Below are 23,019 nucleotides of genomic sequence, written 5' to 3' on the forward strand. Positions count from 1 at the left end.
AATAAAAAACCTGCAAAACTACTGAGGACTCTGACTCCTCCTTTACCCGATCTGCATGGGATCAGAAAACCTGCATTGTGTCCGGTCCTGCCCCTTACAAGGATCCATTCCTACCCTTAAGTAACTCCAATTAAATGCCTTCTATATCGGTTTATATGATCAAGTTTCTATAGGTAGAAATAGTTCTTTAAAATTATATAGGTCTTGGGCCTCCCCGGTGGCGCAGCGGTTGAGCGCTGGGTTGTGAAGCTGCCCGCAGCCTCTGTAGCGCCGGTTCGATCCCCGGCTGCTCCCCAGCCACCAGAGGAGGGTCCCACATGGCACGCAGACCTCTCCTGCCGCCCGCTGCTCCCCTCAGCAGTGTACTTCGGTCCTTCTGCCTGCTCTGCTCCCCGCTCTGGCTCTGGTGAATTCTCTCACCCTCCCGCGCTTCTGACTGTACCCAGTGCTTGTGTGTGTAAATAAATAAAATAAATCTTAAAAAAAATAAGTAAATAAAATAAAATTATATAGGTCTTTAATAACAAAAACGAGGATAAGTTTATGGAAAATTACGTAAAAAGAGAAAGACCTATTCTTTGTGTCTGTCTTGTATCTTCATGATCTGGAAAGACTGTCTTCAATCACATAACCCTGCCTGCACTGCCTCAGGAGTGGTCTGAATCGCCCATCCCCTCAGGCAGTGATTGGTCTAGGGCTGAGCACCTGATCCAAGGAGAAACAACCAGAGTGTAGTTATGGAGGGGGGTGGGTAGGAGAGGGGTTTCTCCCTTTTTCTGGGATTGTTGAGATTTTCTCCAGCTATATTGTTGCCACTTGGGTGCCTGAAGGAAAATAAAGAAACAAGCAAATGAAGCCAAGAAACTGAAAAGTGATACCCAAAATTTTATGTTTCCCTGGAACCTGAAGATGAAAACTTATTTAGAAGTAGAGTCAGGGCAGATGTAATTAGTTAAGATTAGAGTTGGTCCCAATGACTGTTGCTCTTACAAGAAGAAAATAAAGGGCCTCCCCGGTGGCGCAGCGGTTGAGCGCTGGGTTGCGAATCTGCCCGCAGCGTCTGCAGCGCCGGTTCAATCCCCAGCCTCCTGGTGAAGGTCCCACATGGCGCGCAGACCTCTCCTGCCGCCCGCTGCTCCCCTCAGCAGTGTACTTCGGTCCTTCTGCCTGCTCTGCTCCCCGCTCTGGCTCTGGTGAATTCTCTCACCCTCCCGCGTTTCTGACTGTACCCAGTGCTTGTATAAATAAATAAATGAATCTTTAAAAAAAGAAGAAAATAAAGAGATACCGCACAGAGACACACACCCAAGAGTAGCACCTAACAGTGAGAGCTGAGATCAACCTGACACGTCCACAAGTCACAAAGGGCAAAGGTTGTTGGCAACCACTAGAAGCTGGGAAGAGGCAAGGCAGGCTCGTCCCCTCAAGCCCTCACAGAAGACCCTGCTATCTCTTGCTTTTGAACTTCTCCCCTCCAGAACTATGAGAATAAATTTCTGGGGTTTTAAATTTGTTTTTAATTGGAGTAAAATATACATAACACAAAACTTACCATTCTAACCGTTTCATTTATTTTTTCCCTCCCACCAACATTTATGCCCCTTGTCCCTTTCTCTCCTCTCCTTTTTAACGTTGGAAACTTCAGGATGTTTATTGATGTCCACTGGTTTTTAAAAGTGTTTTCCATTGTCTAATTATCTGCTGTGTGAATGTGTAGTATTTGTTTTTATTGTTCTGTCTTTATTGCACATAATTCTCTCGAATTTCCTCCATTTTGTTGAAAATGGCCACACTTCATCCTTTCCTAGGCAGTGTAATGCTTCATTTAACCATTCTAAGATGGCATTATATACATTCCCATTGTTATGCAAAAATTTCTGTGTTGTTTTAAGGCATCAAGTTGAGATACTTTATTAGAGAAACTCTGGGAAATAAACAGAGACATGTAGACAGAAAGAGTCCTGATGATATTTTATGAATCACTGGATCCAGCCATGCCTGAATTCCTTTGGACAGACTGATAAGAGGCAATAAATGCCATTTACTTGCTTCAATCATTTTTTTCCGTTGATTTCTCTCACTTATTTATGGGAATCACGATTAATACTGATAGGCAGATTGTAGCAAATGTTTTGTTATCCTTCCATAAAAGAAGGTTCTATCACCCTCATTCAGGGTTACAACAGCAATTTACTCCCCCTACCTCTTTTCTCACAATTCCAATTCTCTCACTATGCTAGTATCCATCCAACTGGACATTAGCAAATAAACTATTTTGGAATATGAGCCAACTTCTAAGACAGAAATTATGCAACAGCTTGCAAAATTACTGTCTGATTAGAAGAAACTTATTGAAATGCTAGATAGGGGAGCTGTAGAAGTAAAAGGAGACTCTGGGAGTAATGGGAGAAAATCTTGAGTGTCTCAGATAATGACCCAGAAATCTCCATGCACACTGCTGTTCCAAGGCAGTTCTCAGTCTTTCTTCTAGGGGATGAAATTGATGATGCATAGCAAATGATTAATTTCTGTTAAATGCCAACTAGTTAATAAAAATATTTTCAAGTCCAGGACAATCCATGAAGGATGTACTTATAAATGGCACTGATATTTAGTCAACCAACCATGTCTGTTGCAACATTTAAATTATGGGTCTGGTTGCTTTATCTTAACTAACGACAGATTGATTACTAACTATATTTGTTGAGATTTCATACAGGTGATTATCCAATACTGGGAGAGCTATTAAAACTTGTGGTATGATTCCTTTAAGAGCCAGGTGATAATATGCAGGAAATGAAATTATGCTAATGTACAATCAAATAGAGTAAAGAAAATAAATGAGGTTGTACATAGAGGGAGGTTAGGCGAGGGTCATCATCTGCAGCTGGGTCACAACAGTGGTGGATGGTGAGGGTCAAAATGGGTTATACCCTTCCTCCAAGGACATTGTGAGTGGACCAGTGAGATAAGAAATAGGATAATGGCTAATTATTAGCTGACTACTCAGTAAAATTGTCTTTTAGCCTGTGACTCAAGAGCAGTGAATAGTTTCATCTTCCCACTCAGATTGAATGGAACACAGAGAGCATACAAACATGGTGATAGACTCAAGATGGAACATGGAGTAGATTCAAGACCAGCCTCCTCAGTTGAAAAGCTGAGTGACCGTGGGCCTGTCTCTCATGTTCATTATTCCCAGCTATGAAATGGGAACTAATAATGGCTTTTCATAAGGTTGGGATACTATAGTCTACACCAAATTCTTTTCAAATCTCAAAGTCTTATACCCTGGAAGACTGTTAAACTCATTCCTAAGGGCTGGGCAGGATTGCTTGAGGCCACAAACAGACTGGTCATCTAAGTCTTGACTGTCACCCAGTCCGCATGTAAGAAGCTGCTGGGTACTGTGGAGATGACATGAGAGGTAAAGCCCTTGCAACTTGGTCAACAACATTCTGTGAAATTTATAAAACTGCTACAGTCTGAAATCTTCTGTATGAGTTAGCCTCTGCTATTTACCAAGTTGGCTTTGCCTCCAAGCTGTCCTCCCTGCCTCCAAGCTGGGCCTTTCTGGGCTTTAATCCACTCTGCCCCAGGCTTTGAGTTTCTATTTCTCCTGTCAGAATGGCTGACACACAGGCCAACTCAACTCTGCCTCTTGGATGAGAACAGGGTCCAATGTCCAGCATCACATTGATAACCCAGAGGGACCCAGTCTCTGTGTCTGCTTGTGCATAGACAGGAGCATGTGGAAAGCTAGGCCTGAATTCCTCCTGCTGCTGGAGAGGTGACCCCACCTTTGCTACCTGCTATGGAGAATCAAAAGTTCTCTCTTCTGGCATATCCTACACACATTCACAATCATTCCAAAGGACACCAGAAGGGAGGTGATGGGAGTGGGGGGTGGTGGTGAAGGGCATTGCAAAATGGCAGGAGGTAGGAGGCTTTCTGAATCCTGGGGAGCCACATGGGTACCTATACCTTCAGATCTCAGTTACCTGCAGGGTTGCAAATGTGGGAAAATAACCCACGTTTCCTGAAAGCAAGTGTATCTGTTCAAAAGTGCCAGGACAAAGACAAAACTTGCAAGCTGACCGTAGATCTGAGGCATACAGTAGGGGAGGGGGAAAGAGAGGGGTCAAAATGGGAGGAAAGAGCACAAAGGACTTTGGGGATGGATCATGGTGGTGATGGGAGAACTATGGGGACTACACCTGTGGGGAGAAATCAAATACTGTACAAAAATGAGCAATGATGTAAGAAAGTTAATTAATTAAAAAAAAGAATATCTGTTTACTTGGCCAAATGAAGGCTCAGAAAATGACATCTGTCCTCACGTGGTGAAGTGCCTATCTGAGCCTCTGTTCAAATTTCTTACCTTCTCCAATCAGGTCACGTTGTCTGTGTCCTCATCTCTTTCCCAATTCCTGGGACTCTGCACCTCCATCCCTGGGGAAATGTGAATTTTCATCAGACAGGAAGGCTTGAGTTGTCAACTGTGAAATTGCTCCCTAAACACCTCCAATACCTAGTCATAGGCAGTATTTAATTTACTTTTAATATTACAGACTTTGTTAAGTGCCACAAAGCTAAAGCTCAGCTAAAGATGAGTTTATGTCAATGCTTGTTTAGAATGGATTTTTAAAAAATTACCTTGAGTATCTGAGCGGTTCTCCAGACAGCCTCAGGCTCCCTTGTTTGATGTTGAGTAGCTTGCTATAAATTAATGCAACATTATACTCTGCTTTTAGGTGATTCTCTAGTTATTTGATGCTTGTATTCCTTGTGGATTTTAAGATTCCTATAAGGTAGGGGAAGAGAATTCACTTTGTGAATGCCTATGAGCTGTGTGTGTGCAAGGCTATTTACACACTGTTTCACTCATCCAAATCACAACCCACAGAGAGGATTTCACCATCCCTGTTTTACAGATAAGTAGCTGAGGCTCAAAAGAGTAAGTAACTTACCCCTGATTACAGACTCAAGTCAGGGCTTTTGGACCTGTCCCATTATTTCTTTGGTTTGTTCTGTGATGCCTAAAACATACCCTCTCTTAATAAACATTAGCTAAATAAAGAAACACAAGATTTAGTTTAAATAAATGCAATGGTTCTGTCCAATGCTAATAAATGTCCCTATTCACAGGAATTTCAGTTGCTGGGTTCTGTAAGGGAGAAGGTTTGCCACATTCATCCACAAAACAATGAGCTCTGCGTTCTTCATGGGTGACCCTAGATTCAGCAGAATTCCAAAGCACTTCCTAAATCCTCAGAGTCAATGATTTTCAGCTCTATTTGCCATCTTTGAAATCCCTGACAATTATGAATCTTGTGTAGTATTTGGGGGGAATTCTCTTTTCAATGAATCGAAAAAAGGAAAAAACACCCTGTGATCATTAGTGGTGTATGATAAAGGAATTTGACAGCTGCCTGCTTTTGATTTCTAAGGTTCACAGGAGCTGTTACTTTGAGAGAAGGGAGCTAGAGGCCTCGTCTGAAACCTGAAGGAAGTGGCTAAGTCCCTGTGGGCAGTGGGGCTGAATAGGGGCCCAGGATGGTCGGGGGTCAGTCCAAGATCAGGGGCAAGTCACTGTGGACAGTGGGAATGAATCAGGGCTCAGGAAGGTCAGGGATGTGTCTAGGTTGTATGCTCAGTATCATGCTATCATGCCACACCATCTGCTAGAGTAGAATGCTAATACTATATAGTTTTTATTCATGTTTGTGTTCATACAGCATGTTAGCAGTGAATGAAAAGTTCACTCTTCATTGACCCATGTTCATAATGGGTCCAACCCCTGTTCACTGAACCTCTCCCCAAAAGCACCTGTTATATGCAGAATATGTGGATTAATCAGCCCATCTGAAATCATAAATTCAGATGGTTTTGTGTCATAGGTTTTGACACATGCATGGCACTGAGCTAGGGAATGAGTGGAAGAGACCTGTTTTAGATGCAGCATTTACCCTTAAGTGACTTAGAATATCAGTGAGAGGTAAAGCACCTGATGTTGTCTCCACTAATGAACAGCAGGCCTGCATGTCCAGATCTACACACCAACACAGACCCTCGGATATCCCTGGACCCGTGGTTTGCTGTCCACTATTTTGGGAACTATGGGAACACAGAAGTAGGGGAAAAGGCTACTGGGACAAACAGACAGCCTAAGACTGACCATCACCATTTCTCACCTGGGCTATGCAGTGGTCTTCCCCCCAGGCACCCACATCTATCTGCTGCACTTCTAACTCATGCTCCAGTCTGCTACTTAGCTACAACTTCTGCATTTCTCTGCCCACAGTCTACTCCTGCCCGCATCACCTACAGAATAAAGACCAGTCCCTTAGTGAGCCTTAAAGACTGACTGTCCCCTTACCCATGGGTAGCTATCTCAGCTCCTCCAGATTTTGAAGCAGACATACCTGTGCAGGTCTCTCTGTTTCTCACTTTTGCCTCTGCTGGAATTTCCTCCTTCCAATCTGAACCCCTGACCAAGATCTCATTCACTTTCCTTTTTATTTTTCAAAGATGTATTTACTTATTCATATAAGAACTGGGGTATAGGCCAGAGGTGCAGGTGAGAGGATTCACCAGAGACAGAGTGGGGGGCAGAACAGGTGGATCCAGTGAAATACACTGCTGAGGGTAGCAGCGGGCAAGACAGGAGAGGTCTGCTGAGCCATGTGGGTAGCTCCCTGCCCAGGGATCGAACTCGTGCCTCCGTGACTGGTGATAGCTTGATAGTGCTGAGACTTAACCCCTACACCACCAGGGAGGCCTGTAATCCATTTTCTTTGTGAAGACTTCTCCCCCACCACGAGAGCAAGAACTCCTCCTCTGGGCCATGTACCTGCCAAACCGCTGTCCTCATTGTTCTGCTCTCTGGGATTGTAAACTTCTTGTATACAGGGCCTCATCACTGCCTAATTTTTAAGGCCAATTCCCAGCCCATAGCAGATGTTCCATAAGTGTTTGATAGTTGAATATAGTGGGTTAAAAATAGGATCGGTGGGTTTGCCTATGCAATGATTGCATTTATAATAGTTTTCAATCTGTGAACAGAGAATATGCCAATTGACGTCTAGAACTCATTTAAAAATTGTACAAATGAAAAAAATACATAAATAGGACAGATTATTGCCCTGGGGGTTCAGAGAACAGAGAAAAGACAAATTGTCATGACCTGAGATTCTCTGAAAGGGCTCTGCAAGGCTATAGGACATGATTCATTTACCATTTATTGAGTGCCTACTGTGTACTGGGCTTTATGTTAGGTGTTTTGCTTGAAAGATATATAAATAGTGGTTCCTGAAGAACACTCCATAATCTGCGGCACCTGCCAGACTGCAAGGAGACACATAATTACAATGGAAAATTGATTAAGTCCTCTAGCAGCTGATATTTAAGTTTCACATAAAACACCAAGAAGTCATTGGAATTGTGGAGTTATAATGTACTTTCCATTTGAGACAAATTCAGTCTACTCTGGTTAAAATTTCTTTCCTTTGGTTCCTTAGGATTAGCGATCATTTCTTTGCCCTGGATGACATTCATTAACTGCGGCCAACCTTATTTCTTATAACTGATGTGCAGGATCTGTGTAATTTTAATATTCATCGGCTCTGTGATGCTGACATGAAGGAGAATCCAACTCCCTCCGTGCCAGGATATCTGGTACAGCCCAGGTCCCTCCAGGCTCTCAGCAGCAGGGGCATAAACTCAGAAGATGCCAAGGGCTCACCAGGAGAACACCACACAGAAAGGTTGCTGACTCCATCTGTCATTAAGGATTGTTTCTACCCACATACTCCCTTCTCCGACCGCTTGCAATGAATCTATCCCTACCCACACCCACTGCCACCCCTTCTTATCTTCAAGATGCAGGCTAAAGAATTCATACTTAAGGGCCTCCCCAGTGGCTCAGCGGTTGAGCGCTGGATTGCGAAGCTGCCCGCAGCCTCTGCAGCGCCAGTTCGATCCCCGGCTGCCTGGCGAGGGTCCCACATGGCGCACAGACCTCTCCTCCCACCCACTGCTCCCCTCAGCAGTGTACTTCAGTCCTTCTGCCTGTTCTGCTCCCTGCTCTGGCTCTGGTGAATTCTCTCACCTTCCCGCGCTTCTGACTGTACCCAGTGCTTGTATAAATAAATAAATAAATCTTTAAAAACAAACAAACAAAAAAACACCACAAGAATTCAAACTTAATCTTGTCAAAGTGGAGAGTACCAGAAGGCTTTTGAGCAAAAATCTGACACTATGAAAGTGGTCTTGTGGAAAGAGAAGTATACTATTTGTGCATAGTTGGGAGACCCCTATAGGTGTTAATTATACCACACTGATGAGGAAATAGAATAAGGCAATGACAGCAAGGATAGAAATGGTATCTATTCTTGGTTCTTATTAAATTCTTGACTAGTTACCCATGGGCATTATTAATTAAACTGGGCTCTCTTTAAGCTATATTACCTCTCTTATTATAATGCCTCATTTATTTGTCTCTACCCTTACAACTTAAGTACCCTAAGGCCAGACACTGGCCACTCTTATTTATTGCTGGCTCCCCAGAACACGACACTGACATTGCCGCACCCAATACATGTTTTTGATGGATCACTGACAGTGTACCAATGTTGATAGAGTCCAGGAAAATGTCTCATTTGAAAACAACATCTAAACTGAAAAAGGGACCTAATTTTAGAGATGTTCTCAGTCCATCACGCTCCCACCTCTATCGGGAAGCTTCATGCAGACCCTCATTAGCCAAAGTAAAGGACAAGTCAGGCAAATTTGTTTTTTGCTGTTTTAATTTTCTCTTCAGTGATTTTAGCCTCTCAGTCATTTGTAGATCACAAAGTTTGACAACTTGACCCCATGGCTGCTTTGTATGTTAATTATGTCTTTGTTTCAACTGCCTTTATAATTCCCAGGGGGAGAGGGGGTTGGTAGGAATCTGGCAAAAGGTCCGAGGAGTAGGCTGGCAATCACTGTGACCACCATGATTTATTTCCTGCTCAGATTCAGTATGCTCATCAGTTTACGAATACAAAACATCTCTAAACTAGAAAAAATGAAAGAAAAGAAAGAGAAAAATGCAACCACTTGACCTACATTGGTATGATAGCCAGGTGCCTTCAGAGATCTAAGAAGTGACTATTTTTAAATTCGAGCTTCATCAATTAATATTTCTTAAGACTCCACTTCAAGACTTGCTACTCTCAGGCTGTGGAAGCAAATGTCAAAGGAATCATGAGCTGCATAATAACAACCTATTTTATTGCTTCCTTAGTCAGTGTCTGATTTGTAAGCTTTGACTCATTTGATTATCAACACAACATAGGAGATAGAGACTATTACTAGCTCCATTTTACAGCTGAGGATACTGAGGTTTGAAATGATTCAGCAATATACCTATAGTGTCTCAGCTTGGAAAAAGGTGATGCTGGGATTTGAATTTAGGTACAGATGGCCCCCGACTTATGATGGTTTGACTTAAGATTTTTCTACTTTATGAAGACACATTGAGCAGAATCTGCACTTTTAAGTTTTGAATGCTGATCTTTTCCAGTCTGAGGATATGCTGTTTGATACCTTCTTGTGATGATGGGCAATGGCAGAAATCACAGCTCCCAGACAGCCATGTGATCAAGAGGGTAAACAACCTTCTACCAGCTATTCTAGAGTCTCATCAGAAGAGAGAGAAATTGATGAACCTGTCACTGTAGCATCCCATCATGCAGCAACTCATTTTAGTTCAATGCTTCGAGCATTCTGCAAGCCTTGTGTGCTTTCAGCTTTGTGTATTAATGGTAAGACCCACATAGACATCCTTTTTTTTTTTCACTTATGGTACAGTATTCAATAAATTACATGAGATATCCAACACTTTATTATAAAACAGACTTTGTGTTATATGATTTTGCCCAAGTATAGTAGGTATTCTAGCATGTGTAAGACGGGCGAGGCTAAGTTGTGATGTCTCCTAGGTTAGGTGTAGTAAGTGCACTTTCCACTGACAATACTTTCAATTTATAATGGACTTATCAGTTCATAACCCTATTGTCAGTCAAGGAAGATCTGTCCTTGCCTTTGCTGTTCTCATTTTTGGGAGTATCTCCAGGACCATGTATTAATTGGTCCAAATGTATAAACATCCTTGGCTGAAGTTCATTCTTACCTAATTAACTGTTGAAAACAGCCACCACAAGAAATATTCTGTTTATTATGAGTCAGCATGCAAGGGCTCTTTCACATGTCTCCTGCCTAGGACTGCTTGGAACCCTCTGATTGACCCTGATAAGAGGCAGAAGCATAATCTACTCTGTAATAGGAAGTTCCCCAAAGGGTAGGCTGATGGGTGTGGATTTCATCTAAACCACTGGTGACTCGACCTGCTAGTTTAGAACCTAGAGTTCTAACTGTTGAGTTTAAACAGTTTTCTGTTAAGGCCCAGTTTTAATTCATTAGACACTCGAGCTTTATCCCACAGGTTTGACAGGCCACTGTCTGCCGTACCTTCCATGGTTACCTACTCTGATAAAAATGTTCATATTGTTAATTTTTTTTAGTATGACATAACACATCCACTAGAATTCTTATGGGATAGACATGTCCACATTGTAAAATAATGACAAAGTAACTCTGTTTGACTATTTCCAGTTCAAGCACCAGACAATTAGGTCAGGAGATGATTATCAGCATTTGCTGACATCACAGAAATAAATCATCAGGCTCTATGACCTTCTTGGGGAAGGGCCTTGAAACCTTCCTGCAAGTGGCTAAACCCACCTACAAGGAAGTCTTGCCAAAAATTTAACCAAATCTGATGATTGAGCTGTTGTTTAACACAAAGAATGGTGCAGCATTACATTAAAAGTTCTAGAAATGCAATCAGCAACAGCCAGACTTAGAGAAACTCTGTAGGACAAATAATACAGTTTTTTCAACAAGAAACTATAAACAATAAATTGCAAGACAAAAGACAGGAGGAAACTACTCTTGAGACCTAGTAACCTGGTTTGTATTCTACTTGGAACAAATCAACTCTAAAAAATATTTATGAGACAATTGGGTGCTGATTGAACATTTGATGATATTAAGTAAATTGTTTCAAGTATAATAATTATATTGTGCTTATATTAAAATACAGTCTTTATTGAAGTACAGTTGTATGAAATTATATGCTTTCTGGCATTTGAATGCAAATGAACTAGTGGGGGAACAGAGGGAAAGAGGTGCTTATGGGAAACCATGAGTTGAGGTTTGAGGCTGGGTGGTGTGCTCAGGGGAGCCCATTATACTATTCTCTCTACTTTTGTGGATGTTTGAAAACATCAATAATAAAAAAGAAAGAAATTCTTCTTTAAGGTACAATTCAGGTGCCACCTCCCTCAAATCAGAGGTAATTTTTTTTCTCTTCAGTTAACTCACAGCTGCTTTCTTGAATCACAGCACGAATTCTCTTTCCTTGTGTTTCTCTAGCTCTTACTTCCCACTCCCTCCTTCCCCATTTTTTTGTCAGTGCCTTGAGGCAGGAACTTTGTGTGTGTGTCTCCATCCCTTATTTAGCACAGTGCCTGGCCTGCAGGTATTCAATAACATTTACTGAATTAAATGGAAAGAGTTTCTAGAATGGTCAATGATATCTTTAACAAGACCATCAACTGCCCACATCCCCGTCACCCATGATGAGTAACTCCTGTGGCAGGGAATCACCTCTTGTTCCACATGGGGAAACTGAGGCCTGGGGAGATGTCTGGACAGGCCAAGTCTCAGAGGTCAACATCCTATATACCACCACAGCACTGGTCACCCAGCCCTCAGTGAAGTCCTGGAAATCCTTTCAAGGGGCTCTCTGCTCCTTTGAACAGAACAGCAGAACCCTCAGTGAGGATCCCACTCACCTCTGTGTTCTCTGGTTTTCCTTCTAGCTTGCCTGTGATCAGCTAGACAATCCTAAGGGTTTGAGTAAGATCAAGTTGTGTTCATGTGTAACCAGTAAGTATTATGTCCTGAGAGATTAGAGGTAACTGTGACCTAACAGGTTGTCATACTGAACCTAAGAACAATCTGCAATCGCCTAAGACCATCTACAGCTCCCTGTGACAGAGCAGGCCAGCTGATGACGTGCCTCTGCAGGCATTGCTGCTTCCAAGAATGCCATCCACCATCACCAACACTAGGTCATCACCATCATTTCCCTTTCAATTTCATTTTGTTGTTAACTATGTCTCAGTGTCATTATATGCTGTTCTATGTAAATGAGCTGAACACCACACAATAAAAAGAGGCATTTGGCAGAAGCAAAGGATCTGAGGATCACAGTGAAATAGTAGCTGAATTATATTGGAAGTTGGTGTTTTTCAAAACAAACATGCAATTCAGGGATAGAAAAACATATCCATTGGAGGGGCTGCCACACTGAGTCTTGGATCTTGAGAAGTTGCAGCAGTTTAATGGGTACTAAAAAAAAACAAACATGGAAGATAGAGAATAGACATCCTGTCCTAAGGTTACAAGGGCGTTTTTCTCCTGGAGAAAGAGGAGACCCCTTTCTCTCATTAGGAAAGCTACTTTCTAACCATGGCCAGTGCCTCACCATCAACTCAGAAATTAAAGAAGAAATGGGCCTCATCAAGAAAGATTTCAATTAGATGAAAATTGTGCCCATGATCACAAACCAGAACAGACTCTCAAAAGACATAATTGAGCCTCCATTGGCTCATATCTTTGAAAATAAAATGATGTTCTTTTTCTCCCACATGATCTAAGAACAGGTGCAGGCAGGGACATTGGCGGAACCAGGGACTTCCAGCTTTAACTCCTGCCACCCCTAAATGATATCTTTTGCTAGAGCTTATTTACCTTGTGCCCTATGGGGGATTTTCCACCCCCTACCTTCCCCACCACAAGAGTGCATGTGGAATTATTTTTACAGGAGTAGGTGTCATTTAATAGTCACTTGCTGGTTTCGCAGATGATCAGCCCAAACCTGGGGTTTATGGCTGCTGCCTCTGGCCATGGGACAGAGCAATCTGCTCACTGAGTCTGAAGCTCATGGCATTATTCTTTTGTTGTCTAAGCTATGATGCACAATTTTATTTTTCACACTCTGAGCCCCACTAAACTCAGGGTCACTCAAGGCAGATTCACTTCCTCTCCTTTTCTCCCACAGTCCATAAAGAATTTTGGGTTGAAATGGACTTATACCTTTGAATCTGAACCTTTCATTTTGCAGAAAAACAGACTCCAGGAATTGACCTGTTGAAGCCCACAATTCCAGTTCTTGCTGCTTCCTGCACTACTCCTGCTTCAATAGCTGAGGAATGGAAAGCCATCTCCTCGGAAGAGAGGAGATCAGCTCAACTCCAAGCACGGGCAAAAGAAGGAAGAATTTTTGCAGAACTGTAGGGTTAGCCTCCCCTTCCTCCCCCCAGACCTCTTGAGCATAAAAGAGTAAAAAGAATAAGCTGATTCTATTGGAGTGAAGGACTAAGGTCTGAAATTCTGGGAAAACCCTGATGGGAAATTTCTTCCTCTTGATAAGGATGAAATAAACTGGAAAAGAAATAGGAGTTACATTCACCTCATCTCTGCCTCATTAATTCTTTTGTTTTCTCTTCACATAGATGGTCACAATGTTCTGTGCTCTGAGAAACAAAGATAGACACGCAACCAAGCAACTTACATGCAGGACTGACTTCAGGTTTCACTATGGAAGCAAGTAGACACCTGGGGAATCAAGACATCAAGCAGCTCCAGATTGTGCACTGGGCCACTGGCAAGTTGTAGCCTGAAGTCAAACACCTAGACACAGCTCACCCTAGGGCTGGGACAGCCAAGTGCAATGATTTGGGGTCATGGATATGGTATCTGTTTTACACTTTCTTTAGTTTTTTTCTTCTGAGAATCTCAGGACTAGAATCGGCTTTAGAGATGGAGCCCAGCTATCTTCACCACACAGATGAGCAAACCCAAAGAATGCCCCATGTCAGGGTAGGGTCTGGATTGAAACACTTCCCATTGTGAGTAGCCCAGCCTTCTGGGGCGCAGAACATGAGCTGAGCTGCCTTTTCCCCACCAGTCTTTCCCAGATCCGTATCAAGAGCCAAGACCCAGTACAAAGCTGGTTTTTAAGCAGAAACTTGCTAAATGTGGACACACTGAATTATTCATATTTGGGGTCATAAATAATGTATTAGGTGTTAATATCAGATTTTAAAATGCATCATAACCCTAGGGGTGATTAGTCATTGTTATACGCTGCCAGAGGTAACAGATTACCTGGGCCTAATGTCCTTGACTAGCTGCCGTCCTTGGGGTTGGCTCCTCCTGAAGTGCTGTGCCATCCCCACCTCTATTAGTCTGCTGCTAAATAGCAGGTGTCTGGTCTGGGAAACAGTACAAGAGAGCCCGGTATACCTTCAGGTACTGGCTCTTGACATCAATTCAGAAGAGCTATGTGAGGCCTCTAATGTGCCGCCCATGAGCCAAGGCAGTAAGTGCTTGTTTCACACTGAGATGAAATGTCTTGTGGTAGCACCATCTAGATCCTTGGTCCATCTTAACTCTCTTTGTCTTGCAGTTTTTAGGGACTCTACTCAGATGTCTACTTTGGGTTGACGATTTATAGCAATTCTCTCCAGGCATCTTTTGGTGCCCATTTCACTTCTATGTGAAGATAATCAGGGAAAAGGTAGGCCATTATTTTAAAGTCAGCCATTGAACTGCATAAAGGTATGGTCTGGGAGATGTTAGTCTGTAGCAGAGTATCACAGGACTAACTTCCTCCTCAGGGGAAGGAATGGAAGAGATGGCCAAAGCAATCCAGTTTACAACTTGGCCCAAGTCAAGAGAAGGAACGTGGGAGCAAAGTTACTAGCTATTGCTAAGGTGGAAAGATAATGAGAAAGTGACAAAGAGGAGGCATGCCCTTCCGAGAGAGAAGAATTTTGTGTGCCCGCACAGAGGCAAGACCAGGAGACAGTGACACCAGCAAACACTTGACTGATAACCAGCGCTTTGCGGTTCCCAGGAGCCCAGACCAAACTTTTGTTTCTAGGTTCAGTCTTTGAGTCTCAAAGTATTATCCCATAGAACAAGAAGCAGACTGACCCTTGTCCATTGGAAATGTAGTAAGGGAGCCCTTGGTCCCCCAAGGGTGAGAATGAGTCTTGAAGTGTGGAGACCACAGCTTGTTAACCAGGGTCCAGCCCACAGCTGGCATTTGGTCCCTGGCTCAGAGAAAGGCAAGGGATGAGGTCTAAACTCTGAGTACCCATGGATGAATCCCCTTACAAAGACCAAACTGTCAGGAGTCAGCTGGGCAGGATATCGCCCAGTCTATGAGGAGATGAAGCAAGCGTGTTTGGGACAGCCTGAGGCAAGGATGCCTTCAAGGGCAACAACTTTCTGCAGTTCTGCTTCTTAGATGTCTGCATGCACCAAATGGCCAGTCCCCACAGTAGTCAGGAGTCCCCTGCCAGCCTCTGGAAAGGGTGCTCCCCACTCAGGCATCCTACTCAGCAATACTCCAGGCCGCCCAATGGGCTCGGCCAGTTAATTGGTGTGCATGCACGGCAGCCACTGTGGCACCCACTCCTAACAGCGGTGTGAAAACAATACCATTATGGCATTATTACAAGGGGGCACTGACATATTGATGCAAATGCTCATTTCCGAAAAGAGTGAGAAAATGAAATGGCTCAGAAGGGAATGGGGAAGTATCCAGGGAGTAATAATTGTTATGCTGTCGAAGAGCTTCAGCAACGGATAACACTGCTGTGATTTCATCAGCCCAAGCCCAATTAACCCCCGAGGAGCTATCCACTATGCTGAGCTGGGGTGTGGGAAATGCCTTCGCTGATCTCCTTTGCTGCCCTGTCCCCAGCTAAGCATTAGAACTAGCGCAGTTCCAAGGTGAGAACAGTCACAGATGCGCATTTCATGGGGTCACAGAATCTAACAGGTGAGACCCTATAGTTGTCCAATACCAAGAGATGAATCCCCTCTCTTTTAGGAGGGAACAGATGGGTCAGACGAAGGCCCTGACCCCAGGGCCACGAGGCTGCTTGGACTGAGGCCCGGCAGGAGAAGAGGCCCAGAGCCCCTCAGTTTCCCTTTCATGCTATCTCAGGCTTGAGGTTGTCAGGGCCTGGGCTTTTGGCAGGTGAAGCTGAGGTCATGAGGTTGCAAAAGCCATGATGGGCCGGTGCAGGGCAGAGTGGAGAAGGAGCACAGCACACAGAGGAGGCACTGGAGAGAGAGACATAGAGGAGAGTCAACTTCCTAGAAGGAGCATGGCTGCCACCCGCCGGGATCAGAGCTCCCTCGGATCCTCTCATTTCTCACAGAGACACAAGAAGCTTTTCTCCTTGTGAGCCTCAGCAGGGACCACCCACCTCACTCTTCTCCAGGTGACATGCATGAGCTTCTGTTTCTTGCAACCAAAACTGCTCATAGGAGTCCGTGGAAGATTGTGGCCTGGGAGGACAGAATTACTTTCCAAACAAAACCAGAAAGGCCACATGCAAACCTCACCATGAAGCCCGTGGTCATACGCATGGTGAGGTTTGCATGTGGCCTTTCTGGAATCTTCCATGATGCCGGATGCACCCCTGCTACAAACACTGGTTTGAAACTTCAAGATCAGGGAGAACGTGGTTCTCTGCAGAAGGCCCTTCAGCAATTCCACTGACAGATGGCCCACTTAGCCAGCTTTTCTGTCCAAGAACAATGAGGCTCCTGGGTCCAGGATGGCGCAGACAAAAGGGTGTTGGAGAGGGAGCCCTGGGCTCAGAGCCAAGCAGAGCCAGGAGTACCCAGGGACAGAGAGATAATGTAACCTTTGACAAACTGTGGTGGCTTAAGAGTTGTCAGCTCAGACAGAACTGCCTACATCCATTTAATTAGATTTTAACTTCTCTTTACACATTTGGTTTTCAAAGATTCTAAGAAGTAATTATTTCCAGTATCAATTGACTAAGAGGAACAATCCCCAACTTAGAATAAGCAGCTTATAAAGGTCTGTCTCATCCCTGTTCAAACACCAGTGTCTTCCAGAAGTTACTGGGCTGTATCACAGTCCTGCTGAGGCCTGGAACTGGCAGTGAGGGAGACACCTGGTGGGAGGCGGGCAGGGAGTGCCAGGGTGGACAAGGATGATGAAAGAAGGGAAGAACTGAAAGGCATGCAAGGCACTCCAAGGCCTGGCCAATGGGTGTAGAAACAAATGAAACAGCAGGTACCCATCATTTGGTGTCCAATGAACACTAAAAGAGTGAGATCCCCTTGCTCTCTGAGGGATCTTTTAAAAGAGAGCCAGTCACCTTACACTGGAACCCTTACAAAGTGTTTCACAATAGAGAACACATCCTTCTGTTAACTTTATTTGGAACCACAAACACTGAAGAAATCACGCAGCCAATGGCATGGAGTCACTTTTGATGGACTCCGTGAAGTAAAAGAAATGAGGCAAAGAAATGTAACATTTTAAGAGCCATTAAATTGCTGAGTATGTAGGTGCACAATATTAGCATTATTGTTATTAGCCATTATTCATTAGATTTAGCTCTGTTTCTTATTGCTGAGTGTGGAAACTCACAATTGTGAGTGTGGCTATTACTGTAAATAAGCTTTTAAAGACTCACTTTTAGGGTCCCTCCCCCTCCAGAGCTTGTAATATCAAGGATGTGTTTACAAGAAGGAGTAATGTTTGAAATATCTAACACCTGCTCAGACAAGGTGCAGTTCAATCAGAATGATACACAATTACTGGCTGTTATGTTTATAATTGTATGTTGTGATGATGTCAGTCTTCTATGGGATATATATTTTTTTTAATTTGATTTTTCCTTTCCTTTCAGATCCACTAAAACTCAAAGGACAGTCACTATGGCATCTCAATTTCATATCAAGTCCTTCTGTGTCTTAATGAGGAGTTTTGGGGGAAAGTCATTTTATCCCACATTGTCTGTTCCTGGTGTATTCTCCATCTATCTAGGACTTTACATATCATGGTGGGTAGGACAGCACTGCTACAGGTACAATACAAAGATTCAAGTGGTATAAATACAATTAAACTCAAGAGTTGCACAAACCATGGGTTGGAGCAGATCAAGGAGAATACGGGTCCCACCTCATGAAGTCCTTAAATGGTGATGGGTAAGATTCATCAGGTGGGACTAGAGGACTAGGCAGAAAAGCTTTCTAGATTTTCTAGGTGGAGAAATTAGCATAATCAGAAATATGAAGATGTAGAAGTACCAGAAGTTGTCTAATCATATTGATGTGTGAGGTTGGGGGATAAGGTAGATTAGGGCTTTGTTATAAAAGACCTTAGCTGCAAGGGTGAGAAATTTATTCCTAATTTGTCAGTCTGTGAGGAGCCATTGAGGGTTTGATAAGGGAATATCTAGTCACAGCTGTGCTTGAACAAGAGTAATTATTCTCATAAGATGACTCAGAAGGGAGAGGGATGGGAGGTAGGGAGACTGGAGAGGAGTTGCCAGAATGTTTCAGATGAGGATTAATGTTGGTTTAAACAAGGGTGGTTTGCAGAGACAAGGTAATGGCAGAATCTAGGGGACATGATAATTGATTGATTGTTACAGGAAAAGAAACAATCGAAGATGAAGCCAAGGTCACCGCCTGGGGGAATAGAAGACTGATGGAAAAATTAACCAAAATACTAAACCAAGGAACAGTGTGGGGAGATTAGTGAATTAGGGTTGAGTTGCTAGATGGAGAGGAAGGTAATATGGAGCTAGAGGACAGGGATATTGAGACTAAATATTTCAATAGTCCTAGAGCTATGTGCTTCCCCACCCCCTACCTGTAGCATCTAATTCTAAGCTTAACACATAGCAGGTGGAGTTCAATAAATGAGTGATGTCAACTGGAAAGTGATCTCCTTGAGTGTGGCAGCTGATACCTAAGGAGAGACTGAGCACAAAAAGAGCAAAGTTTGAGGGCAGGGCCACAGACACATTTAGGTGTTGGATATAGAGATGTGAGCCCAAGAGGAGAAAGAGTAGAACAATAAAAAATAAGGTAATTATGGATTGAAGAAATCAAGACAAAAAAGAGTTTTAAGATAGAAGAGTGGCAAATGTACATTGTAGTAGTTTTCTAGCTTCCATAACAAAATAGCAGAGTCTGGGTGACTTGAAGCAATAGGAATTTATTCTCTTGAAGTTCTGGAAGCTATAAGTCCAAAATCAAGGTATTGACAGGGCCATGCTCCCTTTGAAGCCTCTAGGAGAGAATCCTTCCTTGCCTTTTCCTGTTTTTTGGTGGCCCCTAGGCATACTTTGGCTTGTAGATATCTTTGTAGATATCTCGTCCAAGTGTGATTTTCCCTTTTCTTCAGGTATAGGAGATGGTTGTTTGCAGAGGTTTTGGTTTTACACCATCAACATTTACTCCATGACATCATGGTCTTTCCCCAGCATTTTGTGCTGCCTAACCTCCCAGGACTATATGTCTAGACATCAAAACTTCCTTACTCAACTCAGGATTTTCATACCAAAATTGGTTCTCACTTTGGTTCACTTTGGTTCCCTTCTTGTCAAACCAAATCAGCTTACAATGTAAAACAGTCTTCATCCCTGGAACTCAGCCCTTGAAATAGGGACAAGGTCATCCAACTTGGTCCCAATTCAAGTGGAAAAAGAACTTGATAACAAGGCATTGGAGAAGAATAGCAACCAGAATGTACTACTTTATAAGTTAAATAAATGATGAGTGAGGATGCATCTGCAGAGAATTAATTCAAGATCAGCAATTACAGATTATGACACATGCAAGGCAACATTGAAGCCATATTGATAACACAGTCTTTCTCAAGGTCTCAGGAACTCTGCATATCTCCTAGCTCACTGCATACCCTTAGGAATAACCAGAACCTGGTTCATGTTCCCGAGTGTGTGCAGCAATGAGTGTCCTTGGTGGTATCCTGGATTAGAGTCCTTAGAACACTCTAGAAACTACTCTTTTTAGTTTATCAATAACCAAATTTATCTTTTTGACAATTTTAATTGTGTATCTGATATATTGTTAAGAACTTACTCATATTCACACACAAAAATGAACCTGGTACAGCATCAGATATATAACTTAATCAGCAAATGGTTCTTTTGCATATTATCAGACTGACAATTGTTCAGGAGGGTTTGTAGGGAAATGAAATCAGTCAACTCTCAGATGAACTCAAGTCTCATCAGACCACTAAAATTTTCTTTTAGGATTAATCTAATTGTTCCTGGCTCTTATAAGCCTGAGAATGGATGATCTCCTAGGATGCTTCTTAATAGTTGCATGGTTTAACCCCAAGCTTTGGACCCAGCTGGGTTTTCCCACTCCAGTTATGCTTCCCATGGTTTGGGGATTGCCTGAATGGGAATAGGGAATAATCAAGTGTGAGCAAGGAAAGGAGAGCACAGGAGTCTCTTGCCTTAGCAAATGTTACTTAATAACATCTGAGATGCTTCCTTGCTTTGTAATAGTGACCTCCTGAGAGAAGCTACACATGGAGTCATCTAGATGAGTTGGGTGTTGCCCAACTCATAGTGATGGTATTTTTTTTTTTTTGAGAGCCATTCAATAAAGTAAAGAGGATTTTACCCTTTGCAAACATTCCCCAGTGGATCTTTGGGAGATGAAGGGATTGCTGATGTTTCTGTCTAGAGAAAAACTGAATTGCTACCTCAAGGACCATTCTACTTTTCTTCCTTTTATCTCTATGGCTTCTGGGCCCTTTTATACCCTGGGAAACCAAATTTGTTGAGATTATGAAAACAGCAAGCAGAAAGACTTATTCCAGGATTTGGAAGGAGGATTCTTGCATAATCTATGACCCTTTTGTGGCAGCACCAGGCTCATCAGCTCCAGCCCTCTTTTCCTTTTGCAAAATGGACTCATTCTACAAGGAAGATCTCCAAGAAAATTCACCAAGTCTGTACAGCACACCAAGATCTATGAAGGAAACCAAGATTCTTCGCTTCATCTGGGAACATGGAGGAAATACCACTTTATTGCTGAGTTTGAGTGAACAGTTCAGATAGTCAACTACTAGACACATGTTTATTCAGTGCAAATGCTTTTTCTACTTCCAACTTTGTTTACTTTGCATCTGGAATCTATTTTGCTGCATCAGAAAGAACTTTTCAAGTAAATTATGTTTGCCCACTTTTCTGGCCTACTGTACTAGATGAAAGAGAATTTTGAATTCCTCTGTGGGCTGTTAGCTTCACACAGGATCCCACCCCCCTAAAAGGTCTCAAACAAAATATGGTACACTTCCTTTTGCATAGTCATTAGGCCTTGTGCTTTGAGTTGTTTTTCCTGGTGGTGATGAGTCAATTGGAATAATTTGTGCTAATGTATTTGAGAGCCCTGAGTCATTTCTGGAAAATGATAGCTCCTTCTTTGAGGTCTTGTCTGTGGTCATTGTAAAACTTCTATGTGAAGATATCTAGGCCATATGTGATGTGGTCTAGAGTCCCAGACCTACCACAGCAACATATGCTCTTTCACAATGACCAGCCCTTTTGCAGTTCAACATAGTCACCTGGTTACTGTGCCGTGTGTGAGGGGAAGCAATGGATATCACATCTGGGCCAGAGAATTTAAAAATTAGGGCTTGACCTTCATTTTTCTCTTTTGCTTGCTTCAAATCCCTGGGAGGCCTTGTCTTTTGGATGGTACAAACCACAAGATTCTATTTATTTATGCATACAAGAGCTGAGATGCAGCCTAGAGTTACGGGGGGTGAGAGGATTCACCAGAGACAGAGTGGGAAACAGAATTCGTGGATCTACTGAAATACACTGCTGAGGGAAGCAGCAGGTGAGACAGGAGGGGTCTGCTGCACCATGTGGGTGAACTCATGCTCCAGTGACTGCGGATAGCTTCACAGTGCTGAGACTTAACCCCTTGCACTAGGGAGTCCCCAACTTCAAGTTTTAAACCACTGACACATTCAGTTTATTTGTTATGGCAATTGGACTATCCTGAATAACATATATGCTGAAGAACCTTAGAGATTGTTCTAAACTCACCAGTTTACAGTTACAGTTTAAAGAAACAAAGGCCTTTCCCGAAACAAAATGAAACTGAACCTCCCAATCTAGATCTCTCTACTATCACACATCTGTGCTCACTGCCTAGAAGCCTAATGTAGTATTTTCAAACTTGCTTTTCAGCCACAAATTCTAGATAAACTGAAAAATTAACTCTACTGGACCAAGTGCTTATTTCTTATTCTTTTTTGACAAAATCCCTTGTGCCACCAGGGAGGCCCTCATGTAAGTTTCTTGTAGAGGCTGATGAAAACCCAGGGTGAGGTTGGTTAAGATATTTGGAAACCAAGATAATGGGCTCTTACTATATCTCAGTACCTCTCCATTTTTACTTGCCAACTCTCCATCCCTCCTGTGTATGTGTGTCTCTGTGTGTGTGTGTGAGTGTGCATGTGTATTACTTACCTATTGTCCTGATAGGTGGTAGCAAGAATCCAATTCTATTTTACCTGGGATCTTAGTTGCCCTACCCTAATTTTGGAGTAAGCAAGACAGTTATGCTAGACTCTATACTCATGTAAGTTTCTTTTTTTGGGGAAAGATTTATTTATTTATGTATACAAGAACTGGGGTACAGGCCAGAGGTGTGGAGGGTAAGAGGACCTACCAGAGACGAAGCAGGGAACAGAACAGACAGATTGACTGAAGTACACTGCTGAGGGGAGTAGAGGACAAGTCAGGAGAGATCTGCTGTGCCATGTGGGTAGGTTCCTGGCTGGACATCCAACCCACACTGCAGTGGCTGTGGAGAGCTTCATAGGTTGTGTCTTAACCCCTTGTGCCACCAGGGAGGCCCTCATGTAAGTTTCTTGTAGAGGCTGATAAAAACCCAGGGTGAGGTTGGTTAAGATATGGAAACCAAGATAATGGGCTCTTACTATATCTCAGTACCTCTCCATTTTTACTTGCCAACTCTCCATCCCTCCTGTGTATGTGTGTG

The sequence above is a fragment of the Talpa occidentalis genome, unplaced genomic scaffold (assembly GCF_014898055.3).
Source record: "Talpa occidentalis isolate TD23 unplaced genomic scaffold, MPIMG_talOcc4v2.1 talOcc4.11, whole genome shotgun sequence".
NCBI classification, from domain to species: domain Eukaryota; kingdom Metazoa; phylum Chordata; class Mammalia; order Eulipotyphla; family Talpidae; genus Talpa; species Talpa occidentalis.